We start from the raw sequence: 27193 nt of genomic DNA on the forward strand, positions 1-27193 counted from the left end.
TGAGATTGTAAAAAGTAAAGCTGAGCTGAATAAAGATTTTTCTACTTCTGAGTTTCATCTTCAGCTCTTCAGATTCTCACGTTTTTCTTTTTGTTTTTTTTTATTTGACATAAAATAGTTAAAGTTCATAAACTCCACCGTCCTGCTGGTCTGGACTGGGACACTGAACCTGAACTGGTGAAAATATGTCAGGTGGTCCAGCTCTGATTTACATATCTTGCTAAATTGTGGGTTTGAATATTGCAAAACTTTCCTATAACAAAACAGACCAACAGAAAGAAATTACTAATAAAATATCTTACATATGCATAGTTGTATGCTCTGTATAGATATTTTCCTTGGCTTTGATTGTATATCTTACAATATTGTAATTTATCGTTGTTTATTAAACTCTGAAAGCTGTTTGTTCATATTCTGTCCTATAATGCGGTTAGATGTGCCCTTTTTTTGAGCACTTGCCCCTTTAGTGGTCTGTGCACGGCCCTGCTATAAATAAAATGTATTATTTAAAAAAAACCTGAGATATCATACCAGCATTCTTTTTTCTAACATGATTTTTAAGTCTAGTTTATGGTTTTACATTGTAGATATAAATCAACAAAATGTGTATTTTGGTCTGATTATTACTGCTAATTTTAGGATAATTAACTGCTGGCAATAATACAATATTTTTCAAATAGTTTTACAACTTCTTATATTTTCACAATAGATGTCTGTGTTTTCTACATTTAATAACTTTAAAATTATGTGAAATTTATGTTTCTTGAGTTTTGGTAATTCCATGTATTTTCTACTTTATTACTTTAAATTGTACAGATTTTTTTTACAGTGTACATCAGCAGGTGAGCTCCTCCTCCTCACCTGTATCAAGCAGATCACCTGCGCATGAACACAGTCAGCTGATACATAAACAGAAAGTTTTCTATCAGTTTTGGTCTCCGTTTTGTGACCCAGACGTCTCAGCAGCAGGTCCAGTGAGTACACACACTTTATATAAAACTGGTTCTGACCCGTTTTCAGGCTTTTCTCTGCTTCCGGGTCAGAGAAGCGAGAACAGACCGAACCTTTCAGTCACAGTTTGAACTAATCTGACCAGCAACTTCCGCTGTTTAAATATAATCTCTGTTTGTGTAAAAGTGGTTTAATGTCACATTTATTATTGCTCTGCTGTCATTTAATGCTCTGAATAGAAAGTTTGTCACTTTTCCTCTGGAAATAAACGTATTTAAGTTTTGACGCCTGTTAGACAGCGAGCGGCCTGTTGGGACTTTATGATCTCAATGTTGATCAACAAGTTTGTTCTGCCTGTTAAACTGGTTCACCTGAGTATTTAAATCCTAAAATGTGACGCATCTCTCCTTCCTCTGCAGTCTGGGGTTCATCAGAAACTGATGTTTCTCTGATCTGTGGAGTCAAATCAGATTTAAACTCAACAGATTTCCTTCTCTTCCTCCTCTCTGAGTTGTTTCTTTTCCAGTCAGACTTCTTGTTTCTCCTGGCAGCAGTGAGAAACTCTTTGTCTCTAAGCTCTGCTGGAAACCTGAACAGATCTGCTGGAAGCTGAGAGTCATCAGATCATCATGATCTCCATGGATCACCTGATCCTGAATCTCTCTGATTGTTGGACCGTCTGGAAAATATTCCTTCCACATGAGAGTCGGTCTCTGACTGAACCGACTCTCAGCAGGAGGACTGGCAGCCCGTCTAAAGGAGGTCTGGACCCCAAAGGTTTCAGAACCGCTGCTTTAACTGAGCCCATCTGTTCAGGACCAACACATCACCACTTCATAGGAAATGTTCACTCCTTCATTCACTACATCTGACCTCACTCTGGATGTTTCTGCAGACCTGGAACATGATTCCAGTTCAGGTTTCAGGTTTTAAATGTTGTTAATAAAGTCAGAAGTTCTGCAGAAGGTTCTGGATCAGCCAGCAGACATCAGAAGGTCATGAAGAAGTGAAGGAGAGAACAATTCAAACCCAGATGGTTCCTGCTGGATCAGGTTCCTCTGATCCTCTGAACACATGATGGGATCAACTTTCTGCTGACTGGATCACTGGGAACTGACTGGTTCTGGTTTCTCTTTCAGACTCACTGATATCCAGAAGATGGAAGATTTGGACCTAAAGAAGGACAGAGCAGAACCTGCAAAATCCATCTGTCCATCCATGAGAAGTGACTTTTCCAAGGGACACAATCCAAACTTCAGTACTGAACCAGAACCATCAGAGTAAGAAACCAGTTTCTAACTGATACTTGTGACCAACCAGGATTTAAACTTTGATGAAAATGATCCATGGAAACAAAAACAACCAAAACTTTAAAGAGCAACAATTCAGAGATTATCTCTAAACCAGGGGTGAAAGTAGTTTTAAATTCTTGGGGGTACTATGACAAAAGTGTAAGTATATATAAAGTGGCGCAACTACACATTATTCACCTGGATGCAAAAACGTAAATCGGCAAAGGAAGGTACGTCAGGTCAGGGCAAAGGACCTCATCTCACATATTCCTGCCTCTCTGACTGAGCCGACTCTCAGCAGGAGGACTGGCAGCCCGGCTAAAGGAGGTCGCCTCTGTCGTAGGGCAACACAGAGACACACAGGACAAACAACCATGCACACACACACACACACACCTAGGGAGAATTTAACCAATTTACCTGACAGCAGGGAGAGTTTCAATTTGTTTTAATGTCTGAGTGCATCCGGAGAAAGTGGGCCCTCTCCTGTTGAGTAAGGTGTATATAGAATAATATAGAGGTGGTGCCCCAGTAAATTATATAGTAGGCTTGCCCACTCATGTTTTTTCCGATATTTTCTCCAAGTGCTCTCTGGGTAAAACAGACTAACGAATACATTCCGTTCCGTCTACGTCCCCCCGCTGACGTTCCCGTGAAAGGTACGTCCTAAACGTATAGGGGCCTGGTCATTAGCCCCGCCCCCCGGCCCGACGATGACTTGTTCCGCTACTGCCTGCCAGTCATGTTTTTGGACTGTGGAGGAGGCTGGAGTACCCGGAGAAAACCCACCATGCACCGGGTGAACATGCAAACTCTATGCAGAAAGACCCTGGGCCAGGAATTGAACCCAGAACCTTCTTGCTGCAAGGCAACAGCTCTACCAACTGCACCACAGTGCAGCCCTAAATATTAGACAATGAATTTAATTTTGCATAATTATCGCAGAAGCCATTTGTCTGTTAAATACTTAATTTACCGTGTTTGATGTTTGTTGTGAATGACGTACACTCACAGACGAACGAGGTAATTAATCCAAGTTTGTCGTTTATTGAAAGTTCAGAAACTACATGATGCGCCACAGCAAAGGTAAACAAAGGTAAAACAACCTGAACAGGTGATCAACTGAAAACCACTCGCTTTTAAGCACACCCGTTGCCGTGGAAACTGCCTGCACTCCGCAAGCCAAGCAGAGATAACTTTATAACTTTAAAAACATAACATTCAATCAGTTACAATATTAGATTTTCAGGCTTGATATTTATTTTGCGATTATTAATAAGCGCTTCGCAAAGACAGCCGTGGTTGATTAGTTAATTTTAAACTCCTGCTCTGCTAGTTATTTTGGTAATGGAACCGAAACACCTAGAATTGCGCAACACCTTGTTGAAACACCAATTACTGAGATTATTATTTTTGTTGGGTCATTAATTTGAACACGTTTTATTGATTTTATTCTTTTTGGTTTTTTGTTCTTTAATAAAGTTTCAAACTTTTTGATAAGGAGTCAGATGAGGATGTGCTGGTCTCAGCGTCCTGGCGGTGCTCAGTTTTTCACCTAATGCCGAGATCGACTCAAAACCTCCCGCAATTGACGCAGCGCTGCTCTAGCAAAGCACAAACAGCTCGGAAACGATGTGAAATGGGGAAAAAAGCTATTTATTAACTGATTAAGTCGTGTTTTAGATTGTTCTTGAAAAACTCATCAGTCACGGCTGATTAGCGGGTGAACTCATGGCTGCACAGTGAACCCATTCATGTTTTACACCAGACAACCGCTCCTCTCTCTTGCAGGTACTGCATACCCCCACTAAATATTTTAGGGGTATGCAGTACCCTGCCGTACCCGTCTACTTTCACCCCTGCTCTAAGCCCACTGGAAGAGGGAAACTTCTTTACTGGGAACACTGGGACCATTTGATCCAGGTTGATGATCTACAACTTTAAACCTCCTGCTTCTCTGCAGCAGTTTGTGTTCAGATCTTCATGTTTTTATCAGTTTCTCAGTAATTGATCTGAATAACATGTTTGTTTCAGAGGTCAGAACCTCAGACTGAGAGCAGAACCTCCAGGATCCATCTGTCCATCCATGAGAAGTGACTTTTCCAAGGGACACAATCCAAACTTCAGTACTGAACCAGAACCATCAGAGTAAGAAACCAGTTTCTAACTGATTCATGTGACTCTGCAGAGACCAACCAGGATTTAAACTTTGATTTCATCTTAGAAACGGATTCATGGAGACCAAAACATAATTTTATTGCTCTGTCACAGTACAAGGCTCTTTATAAAGTTCCTAAATGCAAACTGGACCTGAATCTTGTTTACCTGTGCTCCACCATTAAATAATGATCCCTGTTTCTACACTGGAATCCAGATCAGAATCAGATGGAAACAGTTTTCTACTCAGACAGAATAAAGATTTCTATATATATATATATATATATATATATATATATATATATATATATATATATATATATATATATATATATATATATATATATGAAATGAAATGAAACACTGGTTTGAAACACTTCAAACCAGAGATCATCAATGTCCTGAGGTTCTGTTCTGACTCAGCTTCTGGTACCAGGACGGCTCCAGCCTGTTGTTAGTGAACTATTTCAGTGATGAAGAAATGTCTTCACAGAGGGAGGAAGAGGAGCAGCGTTGGTGAGGAGGAGCAGCCGTTCTGCTGTGCTTTGTGTCAGAAGGTTGTGGTGGATCTGGTCTCTACCAGCTGTGGACACTGGTTCTGCAGACAATGCATCAGGTCCTACTGGGACCAGTCTGCTCCATCTGGACCCTCCTCCTGCCCCCAGTGTGGAGAAAGACCCAGAACAGGAGCTGGACTGCTGACAGCCAATCAGAGCAGCTGTGCTCCAGGTGAGACTGAAAACGTCCAATCAGAGCTTCTTCTGTCGTCTGTTGAACCAATTCAACGTCTTTAGATGGGATTTGGACATTTAAGATTTTATAAATCTTCCTGTCAACTAAATCGGTGTATTTCCAGCTGGTGTAAATAGTTTTACTTTAAAGTGACTCTGTTCTCAGCTCTTTGTGCTAATTGCAATAAATCTGAACATTTCATTAAATCTGATGATCATTTTGATCCATGAACCCGGCAGCCTAGTTCTGCACTAGTGACATGCTAGGTGGTTAATGTTGTACCTATTATAGTGTGTAAAAGTCAGAGTCAGAGATCTTTATAGAAATTCACCACTTTAATCAACTCTGACTAGATGAATATCACAGAATCAGTAACTCCAAAAGGAAACAACAACAGTGATTCACACAGCGCTCAAAAAACTTGCTGCTCTTCTGAGTTCAACACCTGCCTGCTACCTGTTGTCCCCTGACTCAGATTCTTGAGCCTACAGCGCCACCTAGTGAGCAAAGAGGAAATATATGACATATTTGGCTCCTCCAGTTCATGGAGGCAAGAAGGTGGAAAGAGCAACCTGCTGCTTTTACAGAAAGAGGGAAGGAAAGTCTGAGACAGAAACTTTTATTTACTCTGATAACACAGATCACAGTTTATATGTTTTTACATGTAACATGTAATTCAGGGTTTCCCCCAGAAAACTTGCTCACCATGGTGGTCATATCACCAAGGCAGTCCACCGGGGTTTTGTATTAAAAGATGTTGACAGGAAATGTAAAATATTACTGGGTAATTATGTTTCTGGAAGACATTGTTGACAATACTTAAACCCACAACTATAGAACCTTACAAAAAAAAAGCTATTAAAATAAATATAATTTATTTGCACTTCTGTTAAATCCAAATTTAGTCATCAGTCAGTGGATCTAAAAATATGATGTAATGCCGATCACATTTAGAACCGGCCCAAGGCATAAAAGAACTAAGAGAATATTGATGCTGCCAAGTTTGACTTAATAGTTTCAGCATAAATAAATTATAAGATTACAAATGGTTTCACATTTAAATTTAAGATTTTAAGAAGCTGGCAAGTTTACTTTGTAAAAGTTCAAAGAACAATCTTCATAGTTACTTTGTTGCTACAGATACAATCCGATGCTCTCAGTTTAATCTTTGAGTTTTAGCTGTTCATTATGCATCTTAGTAAACTACAATTACATTTCACTGCTCAGTCACTTAAACTACCCCCTTCTCCCAGATTTCATTAAATCCATGGTGAAATGCTGTTAGTGGTGCTGATGTTTGCAGAAAGAGGGGGCCCTAAATCAAATTCTGCTCAAGGCCTCATAAAGCATTGAACCTGCCTTGCATGATGAGCTCGACCCGCTGCACAGCGCATCTGTGCTGCTGAATGTAGAGGGACAAATGAACAGGAGATTTAATTTATGTGGCTTTAGTAGCTCTTTTATGTCATGTCTGTTGAGTTTTTAATAAGTGCCACAGAAACTGTTTTGGTTGCCTTAGCTGTATAGGATGAGTTGTTCTGGTCTCCGCGCATCAACTCTACCTGACTTTTAAGTAGGCAAAGCATTTGATATGCTTTCTGTCACCACAAAAAATAAAACTAAAATGAAAAATTAATCGGCGTGCTTCACTAGTCACTAAGCGAGCGGGAAGCTCTTCCATAGGCTGAACCATCGGTCCACTAACGCACTGGCTAACCAGGGAACTACAGAGATTAAGCAATGACATCGCGCATGAAGCAGCCAACAGGGAGAGGGTCCAGCGGTGTGATTGGTCTGCTCTCCCTGTTCAATACATGAACTATAAAAACTATAAACTCATCTTTTCTTCAAGAATAATACTGCCCTGTCAGTGAAATCCTCAACACAGAACAGACTCTTGAATTCCGGTTAATTAAAAAAAAAAATTTCTCTGCCAGATTAAAGGTTTTCCTCTAGATGTTCTTTATATATGCTGGAAAATGCTGGGAGGAAACATCTTTCTTCCTCTCTTTTTTCTGAAACTGCTGCTTGTGGGAGAAAGTCAGATAGAAATGAAATGAGGACAGGGTGACATGTTGCTTAAATCATTTCATGGATGTGTTTCTGTCAGGATTTATTCAACTGATCTGATGTGTGAATTTAATACCGACATAAAACAGATTTGGCCACAAAACAGAGGCAGAAATGTGATTTTTGATAATAGAACAATATTCTGTTTATGATGATGGATCAAATTCTGCTTCAGATGGTAGTTTTTATTTTACTTGTGTTGTTTCTCCTGTTTCAGCAGATGTTGTTCTGCAGCAGGTTCTGGAGGAACAAAAGATCTGTCTGAGGAGGAAATGTGAATGTGTGACTGAAGGAAGTGATGAAACAGGAAGTGATGTAACAGGAAGTAGAACTCTCCTCAACAGGATCTACACTGATCTCTACATCACAGAGGGTCAGAGTGAAGAGGTTAACACCCAGCATGAGGTGAAGCAGCTGGAGAGAGCTTCCAATATCCAGAACCTCCATGACTCTCCCATCAGGTGCCATGACATCTTTAAATCCTTCCCTGACCAACATGGAGCCATCAGAGTGGTTCTGACCAACGGCGTCGCTGGTGTTGGAAAAACCTTCTCAGTGCAGAAATTCACTCTGGACTGGGCCGAGGGCGTGGAGAACCAGGATGTCAGTGTGGTGGTTCTGCTGTCGTTCAGGGAGTTGAACCTGATCAGAGATGAGCAGCACAGTCTTCTCACGCTGCTCCATGTTTTCCATCCAACACTCCAGAAGCTCCCAGCAGAGCAGCTGGCTGGCTGCACACTGCTCTTCATCTTTGATGGCCTGGATGAAAGCAGACTTTCACTGGACTTCAACAACAGGCAGCTGGTTTCTGACATCACACAGAAGTCATCAGTAAACGTACTGCTGACAAACCTCATCAAGGGGAACCTGCTTCCCTCGACTCTCATCTGGATAACTACCAGACCTGCAGCGGCCAATCAGATCCCTCCTTCATGTGTTTCCAGGGTAACAGAAGTACGAGGTTTCACCGACGCCCAGAAGGAGGAGTACTTCAGGAGAAGGTTCAGTGATGAAGAGCTGTCCAGCAGAATCATTTCCCACATCCAGACCTGCAGGAACCTCCACATCATGTGCGGAATCCCAGTCTTCTGCTGGATGACTGCTACAGTTCTGGAGAACATGTTGAGCTCAGGGCAGAGAGGAGAGCTGCCCAAGACCATGACTGACATGTACTCACACTTCCTGCTGGTCCAGACAAAGAGAAAGAAGAACAAGTACCATGGAGAACATGAGACAAGTCCACAGGAGCTGATGGAGGCTGACAGGGAAGTTTTTCTGAAGCTGGGGAGGCTGGCATTTGAACATCTGGAGAAAGGAGACATCATGTTCTATCAAGAAGACCTGGAGCAGTGTGGTCTGGATGTCACAGAGGCATCAGTGTACTCAGGAGTTTGTACAGAGATCTTCAAAAGCGAGAGTCTGATCTTCCAGAAACCAGTTTACTGCTTTGTTCATCTGAGCATCCAGGAGTTTCTGGCTGCAGTTTACATGTTCCACTGTTTCACCAGCAGGAATACAGAAGTGATGGAGAAGTTCCTGGGAGAAACATACAGTAAAAGATCTCTGGAGGATTTTATGAACAGAGTTATGTCTAAATCCTTCAGCAGTAAAAATGGCCACCTGGACCTGTTTGTTCGCTTCCTTCATGGTCTCACTCTGAAGTCCAACCAGAGTCTGTTAGGAGGCCTGCTGGGTCAGACAGAGATCAGTCCAGAAACCATCCAGAGAATCATCAACAATCTGAAGGAGATGAACACTGATAGAGTCTCTCCTGACAGAAGCATCAACATCTTCCACTGCCTGGTGGAGATGAACGAGCTCTCAGTTTATCAGGAGATTCAACAGTTCCTGGAATCAGAGAACAGATCAGGGAATAAACTGTCAGAGATCCAGTGTTCAGCTCTGGCCTTCATGCTGCAAATGTCAGAGGTTCTGGATGAGTTGGACCTGGAGAAGTACAACACATCAGAATCGGGGCGACAGAGACTGGTTCCAGCTGTGAGGAACTGCAGAAAGGCTCGGTGAGTCCAGACCAGTGATGGCATAGTTACTTTGGAAAAGTAACTTTGATCAGATTACTGATTACTCCTTGAAAAAGTAACTTACTTAGATTACTGATTACCTTATTTGGAAAGTAACTAAGTTACATTAAAAGTAACTTTTTTAGTTACTTTCAGCAGCTACTAACAATGCTCCGCCATACTTAAGCAAACTTTTAGTAGGACTAATCATGAGTATATTTCAAGTATACTTAGAATTAGTATACTTAAAGTATGACATTTTTGAAATATTAATTTGGTGCATAGTGTACTTAAGTAGGTAACACAGCAGTTTTGGTTGTTGAAAATGGAGCTAGCTCCTCATAAAAATTAAAAAAACTTACACCAGGAAGACGATGTGAAGGTTCATCTTCAGAGTTGGTTGGTGATCTGGAGCCTCTTCTGAGACAGGAGAGTCTTTAGGTTTCCCAACACCTGATTTATCTGGCTTCCTCTTTCATCTTCATTTGCTTAGACTGCAAACATATGTTGAAGATAAAATCATTGATGAACAAGTTATAACAACAACCTCACAATATCAAAGTCTCTTTATCATACGGACCTTAATTAAAACCAGGTTAAGTTTATGAAGAAAAGTATTAAGTCGCAACAAACAGCCTCCGTGCAGTTATAATATGAAGCTGAATGATTCCTATTGTAATAATCATACAAGTCACAATAAAATTGATAAAATAATTATTTCTGAAACCAACATAAGTTATATATTTTTACTGCACTGTTTATAATTAAACGAAGATAATTAATAAGCAAACTTACCACTTCGGGCTCCTTTTGTGACACACATTTCATTTCCATCGGTTGTTGTCCCGTTGTCTTGCCGTCTAACTCGGACTAGGACGTCACCAGCTTGAATTTACCAAAATTACTATCATCAACGCCCTCTCTACTTTTAAGGCAATATTACGCGAGTAAAATTGGTGAATTTGAACAGAATCTGTTGCTGGCTTTCAAGGCTTTTCTTCTTTTTATGCCGTTTTTCAAAAAAGACAAAAGTGTGCAATACCGCCACTATCTGGTCTGGAGTATGAACTGGAGCTAATGCCGTTGATTTATATAGATCTTACATCATACATCTGAAAATGGATTGGGTACTGTGTTAAACATTACATCAGGATTATGATTTTTTTCTTTGCAATTTTAACAAAAATACTAAAAGAGGCACACTTTTTAGTTACCTAAAAAGTACTTTTTTAACCCTTTGATGCGTAAGTGGGTCCTTTTGTAATGAAAAGTTTTCATAACTTCATATTCCAGGAATTCCTCAAGAAACATGTTACTGATATCATGCAATTCAAATTTTTAATTTACCTTTTATACATTTTAAGAAATGGCATGTTTTATGTTGTTACCCCATTCTTCTGTGAGTGGGTCCAAAATGACCCGCATTCATTTCCTATGGAATTTAATGGGAATCTTTGTTTCTTACCAACTGTGACTGTCAGGAAAACATTTTTTTGTGAACCAAACACACTGAGTCTTAAGTGTCAACCCAGAATAATATTATTTTACACAACAAAAATTCTTACATATAAGTATTATCTTTATTTTTTACCTCACAAATGTGTTTGTGTGTGTCAATCATGAGTACTGTGACAGCGTTATTGTCATGAATCAACATATTGGCCTTCTTCAAAGTAAGCCAACACTAGTTATCTAACCAATTAGCTAACATTACCACCTATACTTTAATGTGCATGTGTATTATTTGTGTGTGTGTATCTGTGTGTGTGTCTGCATGTGTCTCTGTGCGTGTCTGACAGCCTGGATGAGAAAACCAAGAGAGAGAGTGTGCTGAATTACATGCAAAACCTGTTGATAAATGTGTTCAAGGTTCTTTATTTTATCATCTCGATAAATAAAATAAAAATTCATAGCTATAGAAATAAATGCATAAATAAATGAGCCAGAAAAGTATAGCTCCACCATGATGGGTCTGTTAGGATATCAGCACCACTGGTTTCATCCGTTCCTTCATCTTCCAATGAAAATCCTGTTTTAAAGTCATGTGATGAAGAGCTTCTGATCCAGATTGTTGCTGCAGCAGTCAGAGCTCAGCATGAAGAAACAGGGAGGTTTGCTAACAGGCAGCCAAGATGGCCGCCGCTAAAACCTTCAGCTGTTCTGAGAACATGAAGCCTGAACTATTTGAACCTGTTGCTCAGCTTCTCTATTAAATGGATCTTTGAAAAGAACCAGAACCAGGATGTTAGTTATGAAATGATCAAACTCAGTAAATTGATGTGAAGACCAGATGTTCATCAGATGATATCAATGTTATCATATGTGTTTATATAGATTAACTGGTTTAATTAGAACTGACTTTATTTCTTCTCTAATCACAGACTTGGTGGCTGTTGGCTCAGAGAGGCTGAATGTGAAGTTGTGGCTTCAGCTCTGAAGTCCAACCAACATCTGACTGAACTGGAAATAAGTGAGATCTACATAAATAGAAACATTACAGACTTTGAACTGAATCCTGTGTTTGAGATCCTGCAGAATTCAGTCAGTAAAGTGAAGAATCTGAGGTTTGTTTTCTCTATTTGTCCTATAAAATATTTCATTGATACTTTAATATTTATTTATATTCACATTTATTCTATTTTCTTTAAAAACAATCTGATCTCAAAATGTCAGAATATAATTTATAAAACATTTTGCTTTGTATTTTTTTTTTCCTTTTTCAGACTTTGAGAATATTGATCTTTATTTTTCATTTTAAAATGTTTTGGACTGATGAACAAAAATAAGTTAAATAAGTTTAATGATGATAATTAATGATAGAGATGTTTCAGTTTGTTCTGAGAAAGATTCAGATGATCAGATTGATTTATTTCTCATTTCTTCTTCACATTAATAATGAAAAGTTCTTCCAGAGTAAAACCAGAACCAGACAAGTTATGTTTGTAATAAAAACATCTTATTTATGAAGAGCTGAAATAGTAAGAACAAACAGAAACTATAACATGAATAAAAACTGACAGCAGCAGTCGGTTCCAGATAAATCAGTCAATTCCTCTCAATAGCAGGTTACTGTCACTGTGGAAATGAGCTGCTTCATTAAATCACTGCAGCTTCATTAACAGCTCTAATGTCACACTTTGGTTCTTAAAGTCCATTTTAATTCCCGACCAGAACCACTGAAGGCCCGACTGAATAGGCCTGTCACGATAACAAATTTTGCTGAGCGATTAATTGTCTAAAAATTATTGCGATAAACAATAATATTGTTTCAAGACCTTTTGACACTTATTTAATGGAAATGACGTAATAATGCATGTGATTTCCTGCCATAGATAGACTTTATTTTCAAAAGAACACATAACACTGGAACTGATAAACTAAAGACAACAACCAAAAATAAAATGGATTCTCAGTCTCCATCAACAAAAAAAACATACTTGAATAAAAACTAAACAACATAAAGCGAAAGTGGAAATAAATACTGCATTCAACCAAAAGAGTGCAGCTTATAAAGTCTGTATATAGCCCTTCAGTAATGACTAGATTTAAATAGAGAAGATGGGCACATCAGACTACCTAGTGTAATAGTTCACACTACACGATTTTTCTGCCCCTGTTTTCCCCTAAAGATAATCTTAGATCGTTGACGGATCATCCTGTAGTGTGATTTAGATCGTCGTGGCCGCTCCGATCTAAATCAGGGGTTTTCCCCGACTGGGAGCTTTAACGCTGAATGTGACAGGTAGCCAATCAGAAAGCGCGGATTGTTCTCCGTGCTTTTTGAGGGACAATTACGGAGGGGAATCCCAAACAGCTGACACGGCGCAACCCGAAGTCCAGCGGACATTGGAGATGATATGTAGAAACAACAATAATGTTTATTCAACATTTCGTGCAAAGAATATAGAAATGACAAGGGGAGGAGTGGGAGCCAAATTGCTACCGCAGTAGATAAACCCGGTAAGTTTTCAGCTGTTCTTCGTTAACGTGACATAAATAAGTTATAATGATTTTCATTCAGTCAGGACTTTACGCTGACTCTAGCCACATGCATCACAGGTAGATTCTAGTAAAGCATTGATTAATGCCTGGTTTTAAAATTAATGCCGGGTTCGTAGTGCCGTGTGGCTGGACACCACACGCACTACGAACCCAATCGGACCGTTATACCTAGGATTTCAGTCATGTCTCTCAGGTTTTGAAAATGGGCCGACAGTTGGCCGACAACTCGTGTAGTGTGCGCTGAACATTAGGAGGATCAGTGGAGAGCACCGGAGTTTAACCTTTTTTCATTCAGTGTCATCAACAGAAATAAAAAAAAGGCCGGAAGAGATGATAATTAAAATGAGGTCGATAAGTTTAATTTATCGCGATTAATTGATTTATCGTTTATCGCGACAGGCCTAAGACAGAAATATTCTAAAACACGTCATAATAGCATTTTCTGGTTCTGCTGGTTTGGACTCTATAAACCAGTTTTACTAGATCAGATATTAAACATCAGTTCATAATGTTTCTTTTACATTCAGTGAAATTAATTTTCTGCATTTTCATCATTAATTTGTTCATATTTCAGTTTTAACCTGCATCCTGTTGGCTTCAGCTCACATCTTTTATTCTTTATTCAGATTGAAGGGCTGCAGTTTGTCAGAGATCAGCTGTTCTTCTCTGGCCTCAGCTCTGAAGTCCAACCAACATCTGATTGAACTGAACCTGAGTGACAACAACCTGAAAGATTCTGGAGTGAAGGAGCTCTGTGGTTTTCTACAGGATCCTGAGTGCAGATTGCAACGATTAAAGTAAGAAACCATGTTTTATTCTGGATCTGATGTTTGTGATGTGAAAGTTGTGTTGCCACTAAACTGCAGACAGATGCTGATATTCTACTGATCCTCTCTGAGGATCTTCATGGTAAAGTCTGCTTTCTTCTTCTATGGTTTGGTCCAGTTAAAGTTTCTGTGTTTTATAAAAGCACCAGCAGTTCCTCCTGCCACCATCACATCTAACCAATCAAAGTGTTCATTTCACAGACCCCAACCACACCTGCAGAGAGAAGGTCAAAGGTCAGATTGGAGACTAAAGGAGATAAAACTCTGATATTAGGATCAACAAATGTCTTAATATCTACAAACAAACAGATATAAAATCTGATAAAATGTCTTTATGTCCAAGACAGACTGAGGCTGAATTCACTAAATAATGATGTTCATCCACATCTGTTTATTGATAATTTCTGATCATAAATGATCAATAAACCATCATAGATAAAACCACAAACTTGATTAAATTGTAAAGATGAACAGATGTAGAAACATCAGGAATCACTTTGACATTTAAAATGTATCTTAACTAAAATATTAGAGCTTAGTCCAACAGAAACAGTTAGATTTTAGTTTCCAGGCAGTAGGGAGAACAGCAGAGTGGCTGAAACAGGAAATGATGTCACACATTCAGGAAGCAGCTGGAGCGCCAGCTGTGATCCTGACTGATCTTTACTCACTAAATCCCCTGGTTTTTAATTAACTTCTCCTCTAACAGCGGTTTCTCATCAGCTTTCTCTCATTAGAAAACAGTGTGAAAACATTGGCTGCTACGCTAACAATCAGCGGTTATTTCGGGCTAATTTAGCTACATAGGAAATATTTCTCGGTTGTTTAGAAGCGAATTTCTGGCTGCAAAGTCAAGTAATTCTGATCTTTCATCCTTACCTGTGAAAGGTAATGCCAATGAATCCAGATTGTTTCGTAAAACGGTTGAAACACACAGCACATGACTTAAGGAGCTCCGATCTCCCTGCTGTCAGCGTTCACACTGCAGCCTGAAGTGACCCAATTCCGATTTTTTTTTACGTAATGCGACCTGAATCCGATCTTTTCATGGCAGTGTGAACAGCACAGGTCGGATTCTATTTCGAATGTGACCCATATTCGATACATATCCGATTCAAATGCGACCATAACGTTCAGGTCGCATTCATCAGAACTGAACATCACAGTTTCTCAACAATCTCACTATTCTGCGTCCTGATACACGCAAGCGGGAAGAAAAACAACAACCATGACAGACTATATGAGGATTAAGTTGTTAATATGCTGCTCCAGCTGGGTAACAACTTCAAATATGTAAGCTAAGCTCCACCGTTAGGCTCCAAGTTTACTTCCTCAAACACTGAGCACTTCTTGTTTTTATGGCGGTTGGCAGAACGCTGACGCTATTGCGCCCTCTACTGCGCATGCGGGACACTTTCAGGTCGTTTGCCCGTTTACACTGCAGAACACATACAGGTTTCATTTACTGGCAGTGTGAACGGCCCCGGCAAAAAAATCGGAATTGAGTCACTTCAGGCTGCAGTGTGAACGCACCCCATCATGAGGCGTCTACATATTCATGTCTACGGTTGTAGCACCATTAATTTATTTGGTTACAGAATTCATAACCGTTTCATTTGTGATGATTTTTCCAGAAGAGTCTGAAATGTTTTCCAGACCTGGTTCAGAGTAAAACCTGGAAAAGGAATATTTGTTATTGGCTCCACCTATTTAACTGAAGCAACAATGACCTTTGACTTGTTGGTCTTCAGTTAAATCTCAACTTGTATGTTTGGAGAAAGAAATCTGATGTTTGTTTTGAATTAGTTGTTGTTTCTATGGTAACAACATTGATATCAGATTGGTTGTGATTCAGCATCCTGTGTAACAATATAACACATTCAGTTCAGTTTCCACTCATGTGTTCATGTGTTTATGAATGAGTGAAGTGTAATTATTGCAGCTGTTGATCCTCCAGATGATTAATCAGTCAGTTCCTCTCAATAGCAGGTTACTGTCACTGTGGAAATGAGCTGCTTCATTAAATCACTGAAGCTTCATTAACAGCTCTAATGTCTCACTTTGGTACTTAAAGTCCATTTTAATTCCCGACCAGAACCACTGAAGGCCCGACTGAAATATTCTAACAACACGTCAGTCATAATAACATGTTCTGGTTCTGCTGGTTTGGACTCTATAAACCAGTTTTACTGGATCAGATATTAAACATCAGTTCATCATGTTTCTTTTACATTCAGTGAAATTAATTTTCTACATTTTTATCATTAATTTGTTCATATTTCAGTTTTAACCTGCATCCTGTTGTTCAGCTCACATCTTTTATACTTTATTCAGGTTGATCGGCTGCAGTTTGTCAGAGATCAGCTGTTCTTCTCTGGCCTCAGCTCTGAAGTCCAACCAACATCTGACTGAACTGAACCTGAGCTACAACAAGAACCTGAAAGATTCTGGAGTGAAGGAGCTCTGTGGTTTACTACAGAATCCTGAATGCAGAATACAAACATTAATGTAAGGCCCCGTTTACACGACAACGATTTCGGGGGAAAACGGAAGAGTTTTGTTGCGTTTGTAGTGTGCATTTACACGAAACCACGGAATGTTTTCTCTAACAACGGCACAGATTGAAAACGGGTTCCAGACCAGCTCATGCATAGTATGACGCAAAACATAGCTGCTTCCTACAATCCACAGAAGAAGAAGAAACTACTCACAATGCTGGTGTTACTGTTTCCCCATCAGATTCGGTTCCCTCAGCGTCTCTTCACCGCTCCGCACCGCCCAGGTGGCAAAATACACGGCTGCTTGTTCAGCGCTCTTATCTAGAGAACTACGGACCAGGACCAGCCCCGGCTCCAGACGAGTTTAACAGGAGGGGCATCGACTTATTTTGGGGGGCAAAATGAGTCTACGTAGCTGAACATAGACAACAACATCAGTAGCCTACAGGCTACTTGTTAACAAGCTTAACGTGCTGTGTTGATATTAGCTAGTCATCTTTTAGCTATCATCACCTGCATCCAACAGCTTTACTCAACTCAGTCGGTTAGTTCGGGGGCAAAACTGTGCAGTTATTTACGTTTTGCTGGTTTGCTGCCATGATTCTAACACACACCTGCGCAGCAGCAGCATCAGGTCTTCGCTGCCTCACAGGTGTAAACCCAGCGCAAGCGTCTCAGCGTTCATGTTGCGTTTGAAGGCGGCTCGGAAAAACAGGTTACGACTTGTTAGCGACGGATAAAACTGTTTTAACTGCTGAAAAAGGTAACAGAGGACACGGATAAGGGACGTGCGGGAACTCCTATTTTATCAAATTGATATAGGAATAACAGACTGTTGGCCATTCCAAGGTAAAAACAATAAACAGCTTCCAGTCCGGGCCGCTACAGACACCGTGAAAGCTCAAACAAGGTTTTTCGGCAAAGTTATCCCACTTTTTCCAACTGCATGCGCCCTAATCAGACACACACAATGCGTGTTCTCTCACGGAAATCCACATGCCTTCAAGTACAACTTTTTTTTAAACACATGCGCATTTTCAAAGTTTCAAAGAACCTAGCACCAACTAGGCGCAGCGAGAGCATTACACGTTTTCGATGTGTACCGTTACTGTGTAAACACAGATCGTAATCAGAACGTTATCGTTCAAAGTAAACGATCCAACAAAAACGGAACAAAAGTGCCGTTTTTGTTGGATCGTTGTCGTGTAAACGCCCCCTAAGAAACCATGTTTTATTCTGGATCTGATGTTTGTCATCTCTGACCTTCTGATCATAAATGATCAATAAACCATCATTGATAAAACCACAAACTTTATTAACCTGTAAAGATGAACAGATGTAGAAACATCAGGAATCAGTTTGACATTTAAAATGAATCTGAACTGAAATATTAGAGAACAGTTACATTTTCATCCAGCAGCATCAATTTAAATAAATTATTTGTAAATATTTTATAACCTGAATAAATGTGAGGTAAACAAAGTGTAGAAGCCTAAATTCAGTTTTAGTTCATTCTGACCTTTAGGATAAATTATGTTTATATTTATTATGATAATTTGTTTATTTGGATAAAAATTATATCTAGTTAAATCTCTATTGCATGCTAATTTGTTATATTAAACTATACTAAGGCCTTCTTGTAAATTTGCATAACTAATTGCAGATAAGGATTTGAGGGTGTGGCTAGACCAGTGTTTCTCATCCTTTTTTGGGCCAGCGCCCCCCTTATCCATTATCCAGGTCCCTCACCGCCCCCATCAAAAGTATTTGTTGGCTACTTTGCACTGAATATTATTTTATTATTAATATTACTATCACTATTGTTGATGTTTTCATTTTTATGCTTATTTCTGTATTTATCCTCAAAATAAATTCCGAGAGAACAAAAAAAGCCATGTGAATAAAGATCATATTTATAGGTGTCAACTTAAACTTGGTAGGAATAACAGGAGCCAATCAGAGTGGAAAACATATTCTTGTTCTGTGCCATTTACTGGTTGTTAAATCTTGCACAAAAAGACCAGATAAAAGATGTACAACAATGCCAGTTTAAACTTTGAACTATTTGCAAAAAGACTGTATAAAACATGGATAGAACTGTAATTATGTCAATCATAACGGGCACTTCAACAATATTATTTTACCTTTTATCTGAAAACAGTGTCTGTCCCTGCCATACAGTTTATTCCTCTGTATTTAATTTAGTTTCTTAGTTTTTATTCTTGCATTTTGTTCTTCATTAATTTGGTTTTCTCTGATTAGTTTGATCCTCTCTTGGTTTATCGTTATGTCCTCTTTAGTTTAGTTCCTGTTCCTAGTTTTATTTTATCGTTTATTGACGCTCACCACCAGTAATTGTCATTCATCATGTTATTCATACATTTTATTATTAATTTGTTCATATTTCAGTTTTAACCTGCATCCTGTTGCTTCAGCTCACATCTTTGATTTTTTTATTCAGATTGTGGGAATGTAGTTTGTCAGAGATCAGCTGTTCTTCTCTGGCCTCAGCTCTGAAGTCCAACCAACATCTGACTGAACTGAACCTGAGAGGAAACAACCTGAGAGATTCTGGAGTGAAGGAGCTCTGTGGTTTTCTACAGGATCCTGAATGCAGATTAAAACGATTATCGTAAGAAACCATGTTTTATTCTGGATCTGATGTTTGTGATGTGAAAGTTGTGTTGCCACTAAACTGCAGACAGATGCTGATATTCTACTGATCCACTCTGAGGATCTTCATGGTAAAGTCTGCTTTCTTCTTCTATGGTTTGGTCCAGTTAAAGTTTCTGTGTTTTATAAAAGCACCAGCAGTTCCTCCTCCCACCATCACATCCAACCAATCACAGCGTTCATTTCACAGACATCAACCATACCTGCAGAGAGAAGGTCAAAGGTCAGATTAGAGACTAAAGGCTGATAAAACTCTGATATTAGGATCATTAAACGTCTTAATATCTACAATCAATCAGATATAAAATCTGAACAAATGTCTTTATGTCCAAGACAGACTGAGGCTGAATTCACTAAATAATGATGTTCATCCACATCTCTGACCTTCTGATCATAAATAATCAATAAACCATTTATTGATAAAACCACAAACTTTATTAACCTGTAAAGATGAACAGATGTAGAAACATCAGGAATCAGTTTGACATTTAAAATGAATCTGAACTGAAATATTAGTGCAGTTCTCCTTATTTCTGGGACTTTTACATTCAGTGAAATTAATTTTCTACATTTTTATCATTACTTTGTTCATATTTCAGTTTTAACCTGCGTCCTGTTGCTTCAGCTCACATATTTTATTCTTTATTCAGATTGGAGAACTGCAGTTTGTCAGAGATCAGCTGTTCTTCTCTGGCCTCAGCTCTGAAGTCCAACCAACATCTGACTGAACTGGACCTGAGAGGAAACAACCTGAAAGATTCAGACGTTCAGCAGCTGAAACATTTTGTAAAGGATGTAAAGTAAGTAAACGTTTGCAGTGAGTCCAGCTGCTGTCAGCATGTTGAACTAAACCAGTTCCCATCAAAGTTCCAGTGTTCCCAGTAAAGCTGCAGTTTCTCAGTGGAAGGAGAATGGTTCAGGCTTCCTGATTGGACACAGAGACAGCAATCAGCCAATCAGAGCAGCAGCAGCTTGCTGTGTTCCTGTGTTTGTGTTGGTGTGAAGATGAGTGTTGTTGCTGTGTCCATGTCTCCAGGATGTCCAGCTGGACTCCAGCGTCCAGCTGTCCAGCATGTCTAGAGACAGTGGTCCTCATTCATCAGCCTGTGGCAGCAGCAGATCTGATCTCAGTTCAACAGGAAACAACTGATCAGGTTGATGTTGGTCACAGCTCTGAGTCTGACTGCAGCCTGGAAACCACTGGAAACTCTGGTTTCACAAACCATCATTCATTCAGTCAGCAGCTGCTCTTCCTGCTCCAGTCCAGTCCTCACATGTGGACATGTGTCCTGTCCTCAGTCTCATCCAGATGTGTTCAGGGACAGACAGCCTCCATGCTGCTCAGTCAGCTGATGTCCAGCAGCAGATGTTTGTTCATCAGCAGCAGTTTGTGTTGAAATGCAGCAGCAGCAAATCCATCCCTCCAGTGGTGGAGCAGCAGTGAACCTTCAGGCTCTCAGCAGTTGGTTTCCACTGTGGACTTGAGTGGAACCTGCAGAGGAAGCAGACTGGATGCTGAAAGTGTGTGTAGGTGTGTGAGCTTGGAGCTCAGTGTGTTCACTGCAACACGTTAAGATGAGAGCTGAGAGGAAGCTGCTCTGAACACGACTGAAGGCCCTGCTGCTCTTTCTGCTGGATGTGCTGCGTCACTGACTGCTGCTGCTGGAGAGAAGCTGGAAACTCACTGATCTGATCTCTGATTCTTTCTTCTCTCTGCAGGATCTGATCTCTGTAAAGAAGAGAATCGTCTCTGTTTCCTGCTGATCCTCAGAAGCTGCAGCAGTTTGAGTCTAAAGAGACTCTGACTGGATCATGATGACCTTTGACCTGAATGGTCAAAGGTCATCATGACCATTCTGTCATTTTGTATCTGATGTTGTTTTTCTCTTTGGATGGATGAAGATGAATTTGTAAGGCTTCATGGAGTTTTGATCTGAACTTGATTCAGTTTTTAAAGTTGATAATTTTTCTCTGATTCATTTTCATCCTGGAAGCTGAAATATGAAACATGTTTCAGTTCAGCCGTTTCCAGGCTGCATGTTGCTTCATTTGGATCCAGTTTCTGATGTTTGTGCAGCTCTGGTCTTTCTGTGTGCTGCTGGAAACGACTCAGTGAGGAAATGATGCAATCAAACTGTTACTGATGATTTTAAATCTAATATTTTAATATTTGTTTTCATCATCACAATATAAAACTTTGAGCTTTTTGAATTCTGTACTGAAAAAATTACCTAAAGTATAAAAAAACAACAAATCTATTAACTAGTAAAAACTAGTAAACAGACTCTAGAAACAAATTAAAACTAAATTAGACAAACAAAATAAATTAAATTTAAAGCCCAAAACTATTATAACTCTGGTTGAAACTTTATGTTCCAGTAATGAGGCTTATAAATATCCAGAGGACTTTTTCACAAAACCAGGATCGTGAATTAAGTCATAATTTTCCAGATATTCTGGTTTAATTAAACCTCGATTCAGTTTCACAACAGAGGAAACGCGTACGTTGCCATGGCGATTTATTCTGTGAAGCTAGCTGCTCCAGACCAGGCTAACATGCTAACATCTGGATTAATCCTGGAGCTTCATCTGTTCAGTCAGCGATGAAGAACTGATGAGTTTTGTTTTCTTTTGTCTTTTTTATTATGCTGCAATAATTAATTTTGGTTTTCATTCTAAATGTTTTTGTAACATCATGATGTTAGAATATAACATTATCAATTTTAAAAGCATCAGTGTGGATATCTTCCTGTTCTATTTGGTTTCTCTGTTCTAAGTTTGACATAAAGGCCTTTAATAAACCGTTGCAGTTTTTAGGGGATTAGAGAAATGGGTCATAAAGAAACTCAGGTTTTGTAATCAAGTCCAGCCAAATTAGCTATAGCATACTTTCGAACGTAATTCAGAATTAAAGCACAATATTTAAAACAAATACTTATTTACATTATTAATTAGCCTTTTGTCTTCATCCAGGTGGCTACAATCTTATAAGCTCCGTTATATTTTATCTTTTGTCTTTTTGTCATTAAGCTGCTTTTACACTGACAGTTAAACAAGAAATTGTCTCTTCAAAACAAAAGCATCACAACTCAAACAGGAAGTTACATTTTAACCACAAACTTCCCAGAAGCTGTAAATGTTCCTATATATAATCTGTTGTTCATGTTTGTTCTGGATAATTATTGATAAGTGGTGAATCAGAAAAGAGTAACATGAATTAATCCAGTGTTTCTCAACCCTGGTCCTCAAGGCTCACTGTCCTACATGTTTTAGAGGTTTCCCTGATTTAATGTGCCTGATTAAACTGATTGCAGTTCAAGAAACGTCTGTTAATCAGTCATTGATTGAAATCAGCTGGACTAAAGCAAGAAAATACCTAAAACATGCAGGACAGTGAGTACCAGGAAACACTGAATTGCTGTCAGATTCACTCGTTATATTAACTTCCACTGTTTTTTATATAAGTTTAAAGTTGTTTATTTGAGCAAATAGCATGTATTATTATGATTTTTAAAATTGGTTTAAGAATGTATGCTTTGGGATAATTACATATTTAAACGAGCCGTTACTGTTTGCTATTGTAGCAGCAGTTTTTTTATTGAGTATGATCGGCTTCATTCCTCATAATCCTCCATCAACATGTTTGTTTGGTGTGAGGGATGGTGAACGCAATTTATCTACTGTGGCACATTCACCTGAATTAAACTTGTATAGCTGGTTTGGTCTCTGTGAAACGGATAGATCCTGGATGAAATGATGGAGCTTTGTGAAACCCGGTTTTATCTCCGTTCCTGGATTTTGTAATCCTACTTTTGTTGAACAGAAACCAGGTTAGTTTAAGTTACTAACAAAATGACATGTCAGTGTTGTGCTGCAAATGTAGCTTCATTTATAATATAAACACTAAGTTCATGTGATTCAGCTGTGAGATTAGAGAGAATCAGAACAGAGGAAGACAACAGGTTGGTTTATTAATAAGAGGAAATGTAAGATATCTTCAAGCACTTTCAAATAAAATCTAACTGGGAAAAACACATTGATAAATTGTAAATAAGTCAATAAAAATATCTTTAGTTTTGGTTTGGTGTGTCACTTGTTCTTTCAACAAACATATTAACTCATTTTATTAATTGGTAAATTAGCTTTTTTCCTTCTTCCAGTTAATCGGTTTAATCCTGCTCTTATTTTGAAAGGCCCGGGCCCGGCTTCCTTCCGGCTCGGTTGTCTCCAGCTTGACCCCTGAGCTCAGTGTGAGCAGCATCCAGCCTCGGAGCTCCGCTCAGAGAAAACAGTTATTAAATAGTTATTAAAATGATTTGTTCCTTTAACTATAACATTATATTAATAGAAATTAAAATTAAAATTACATTGATTAAATGTAATACAATATTATATTTGATAGTGTCATGGGAGTGCAGTGCTTGTTGGAGCAGGCAATATTCGTTGTGTTTGTGACTTTCTTCCTGAAAATCTAAAATTCCAACGTAATAATGTGAGACGTTGTTTGTTATGTGGTTTTAAATAAGGCGACACAAACACCAAGGGGCTTCATCTGACACAACTAAGTTACCTTCAAAAACAGCTTCATTTGACTTTGCATCATCTGATGTAATGAAATTGTCCTCTGTCTCTTTAAGAAGCTCCACCTTTAGCACATCATTCAGCATGTATTTATTCTAAAACTGAAAATATTCGATACACATCACATCATGTGCCAGTTATCCATAAAGTTAGTTTCCATCTGTCGTTCCTCGAGGTGCAACTAATATGAACACAATACAAATTAACTAGCTTCTTTCAGAACATTGTCACAAATGCACCACACAATTAAAGCAGCTTGAATTGAATTTTATTCATCAAAAAAATAGTTTTTGAATTTACGATAAAACAGTTTTACTGCTGTTTGTTTTACAGTGATGAATAATAAGATACAGCAACTGAAACACAAGAGAAAAGAGATAATTAATTATTGTTCTAGCAGCAGTTCATTTAAAAGAAATGTTAAAAAAGTATAAATAAAATGAACACTGTAAATTCCACATTCATACAAGAAACAAAAAGAAAACAATTTTACAGAAGATTAAAAGAAATGTGTATAAAACGTGTTTTCATCTCATCAAAGCAGCAAAAATGAAGAAAAAAGAATCTAGAAATACTGAAATCTATATTGAACCACACTGAGTCTCAGTTAATGTTTTAATTAATTAATTAATGTTCAGTTAAAATTTCACCCAAAGGTTGAGATTCCTCTTCCTGGAAGATTTAGAAAATCACCTTATATTTACATTTATTTACACCAGATCTTACAAAATTATCAAAAAAAACCCAAAACATTCCTAAAAGACTATGATCAGTATAAAGAGACATTCTGCTTGTTTTGATTTTATTAATTAAAGAGAAATTAATTTCAGCTGGAATCATTTGTAATTTAACAGTAAAACATTGTTTTTTCATTGAAATACTATTTTTATGTGGGAAAAATACATCCTACAAATAATACTTCTAACTTATTTTAAGGAAAATTTGACAAGTAAAGATATAAATGAAATATTTAGGCAAAAAAAATTTAAACTGTTGTTAAATTTAAGAAAAAAACTAAATAGATCAGCAGGAAAAAAATGTGTTTTGTATCTGTTACAATACAGATTGAGTTCAGAAGATAAAACATAAAATAAAAGCCATATATTTTTATTTAAGTAACATTTATCTAGTTTTATAAAATGTATTAACAACTAAAAATCTATTCTGCCTGAAAAATTTACAAGGAAAAAAATTCAGCCTCAGATTTTTTCCTGTTTAATTTTTTTTTAATCCCTAATTTTATGACAATTTTATTGCATCACATGCAAATTAAATTCCACTTTTAAGTGATTCTTTTGGGAAAAACTGCGTTCAGCTTGTAAAAAGTAAAGTTGGGCTGAATAAAGATTTCTCTAGTTCTGAGTTTCATCTTCAATGCTTCATATTTTCCCGTTTTTAGTTTTTTTATTTGACATAAAATAGTTAAAGTTAATAAACTCCACCATCCTGCTGGTCTGGATTGGGACACTGGGAACCTGAACTGGTTTGTCCTGAAGATCCTCTGATTCTCCTGCAGCGCAGAGAAAATGGAGGAAGAGTCAAAAATAACTAAATTAAAACTAAATATTAACCTGCTAAATGAAACCTTTATTACTGCATTATTTAACATGATTTATATGAGCAGAAATTATTTTGCAAGTCACTGTTTATAAAACATGAATCAGCATTTTATTAGACAGGAAATGAGCTCATAATTTAATATTTATGTTTATTTCCATGCTAAAATGTGTGAATAACAAAGATCTGTTTGAGTTAAGACATATAAATACAAAGTACGTTAAAATCATTCAGTGTTTTTAACATCTTTGTTGTAACAAATTAAAGTTTGTTAAAGCATCTCCAGACTTTCCTCCAGTTTTATCTTCTATAAAACACGTCTGAATTAATCCTCCTGCTGTCTGTCTTTTATCACTTTATGACACAAAAAACTTACATTTTATGTGAAAATTGATTTACTCACCATCAGTTTGCTTTATTCTTCCAACGGCGACTCAGAATTTCTAGAAAACAGGAAAAACATTGTTAGATAACAACACTAACAAAATGTGTAAATTATACATTTATATCTGTATTACTGAATGGAACTAACATTTCCTTAGAATACAGATTATATACAGTAAGTATTTTTCTTTCTGTGCTAGAAATATTGTAGCAGATGTTTGATTAATGCAGCAGAAAATGTTTTAGGAAATCCTGGTGAAATCACTAAAAGCTGCAGCTCGGCTTCATCACTGCTGAAAACAGATGATTTTTTAAAAAATAAAATCATATTCAGATTAATTACATTTCTCTCCAGTATCTAAACAGACGAGTCTTTGTTTATTTTCTCAAAGCAGGAAAATATTAAGAGTTGAATTAAAATGAAGTCTTTAAAGACAGAGGTTTCCAAACTGTGGGGCGCGCCCTCTAGGGGGGGCGCCGTGTCATTGCAGGTGGGGGGCGTCTCATACTTCCCCGTCTGGATGAAAAAACAACGCATAAGTCGTTCAACCAGGTAGCCATTTGTAATCCGTAGGGGGGCCCAGAACATGTTTAGGAACCACTGTTTAAAGACATGAAGAACTTTTTATTTATCTAAATTATGTTGCCATCACGGGCTGCACAGTGGCGCAGTTGGTAGAGCTGTTGCCTTGCAGCAAGAAGGTTCTGGGTTCAATTCCCAGCCTGGGGTCTTTCTGCATGGAGTCTCCATGTTCTCCCTGTGCATGGTGGGTTTCCTCCAGGTACTCCGGTTTCCTCCCACAGTCCAAAAACATGACTGTCAGGTTAATTGGCCTCTCCAAATTGCCCCTATGTGTGAGTGTGTGTGTGCATGGTTGTGTGTCCTGTGTGTCTCTGTGTTGCCTTGTGACAGACTGGCGACCTGTCCAGGGTGACCCCGCCTCTCGCCCGAAACGTTGGCTGGAGATCGGCACCAGCACCCCTCCCGACCCCACTGAGGGACAAGGGTGCAAGAAAATGGATGGATGTTGCCATCACATTGTTTACCAATATTATTGCATATCAGATATTTTCCCAGTATCATTCAGCTGCAGCTTAATGAGTGAAGTGAATAATTTTACCTGCTATCACTGTGCAGATTACAGGTGATAATCCAGTCACTGCCATCAGGATTTTCTTCAGCAATCTGGGAATTTCCTGGAAAGAAATAATAAGAAAGTTAAGATGAACCTCAACATTTTAGGTTCATTTAGATGAGACACGTTCAGAACCAAACCAGAACCACCAGGTTCTGATTCTTACTGAGTTTATGAAGCGTTGCTCTCCTCTGGTTCCTCCTGGTTCTGATGCTGCAGCTGTAGGTCAGATCAGAACCATCTGGACCCGTCAGAGAGCTGCTGATGTCATAAAGCTTCTCCTCAGTCTGATGGACTGTGGTTCTGTTCTGC

General features: G+C 38.4%; 1 pseudogene across 1 annotated transcript; it reads left to right on the forward strand.

The window, feature by feature from the left end:
• Nucleotides 1–825: 825 nt before the first annotated feature.
• On the forward strand, nucleotides 826–23303 carry LOC103456935 (NACHT, LRR and PYD domains-containing protein 3-like; annotated as a pseudogene). Its single transcript, XR_014085315.1, has 11 exons — nucleotides 826–974; nucleotides 2091–2231; nucleotides 4278–4391; nucleotides 4894–5129; nucleotides 7420–9223; nucleotides 11605–11787; nucleotides 13852–14022; nucleotides 16387–16560; nucleotides 19062–19182; nucleotides 19874–20023; nucleotides 20943–23303. The product of XR_014085315.1 is annotated as an NACHT, LRR and PYD domains-containing protein 3-like (transcript).
• Nucleotides 23304–27193: the final 3890 nt, after the last annotated feature.

This window comes from Poecilia reticulata, chromosome 20 (genome assembly GCF_904066995.2).
Source record: "Poecilia reticulata chromosome 20, P_reticulata-male-v2, whole genome shotgun sequence".
Classification (NCBI taxonomy): domain Eukaryota; kingdom Metazoa; phylum Chordata; class Actinopteri; order Cyprinodontiformes; family Poeciliidae; genus Poecilia; species Poecilia reticulata.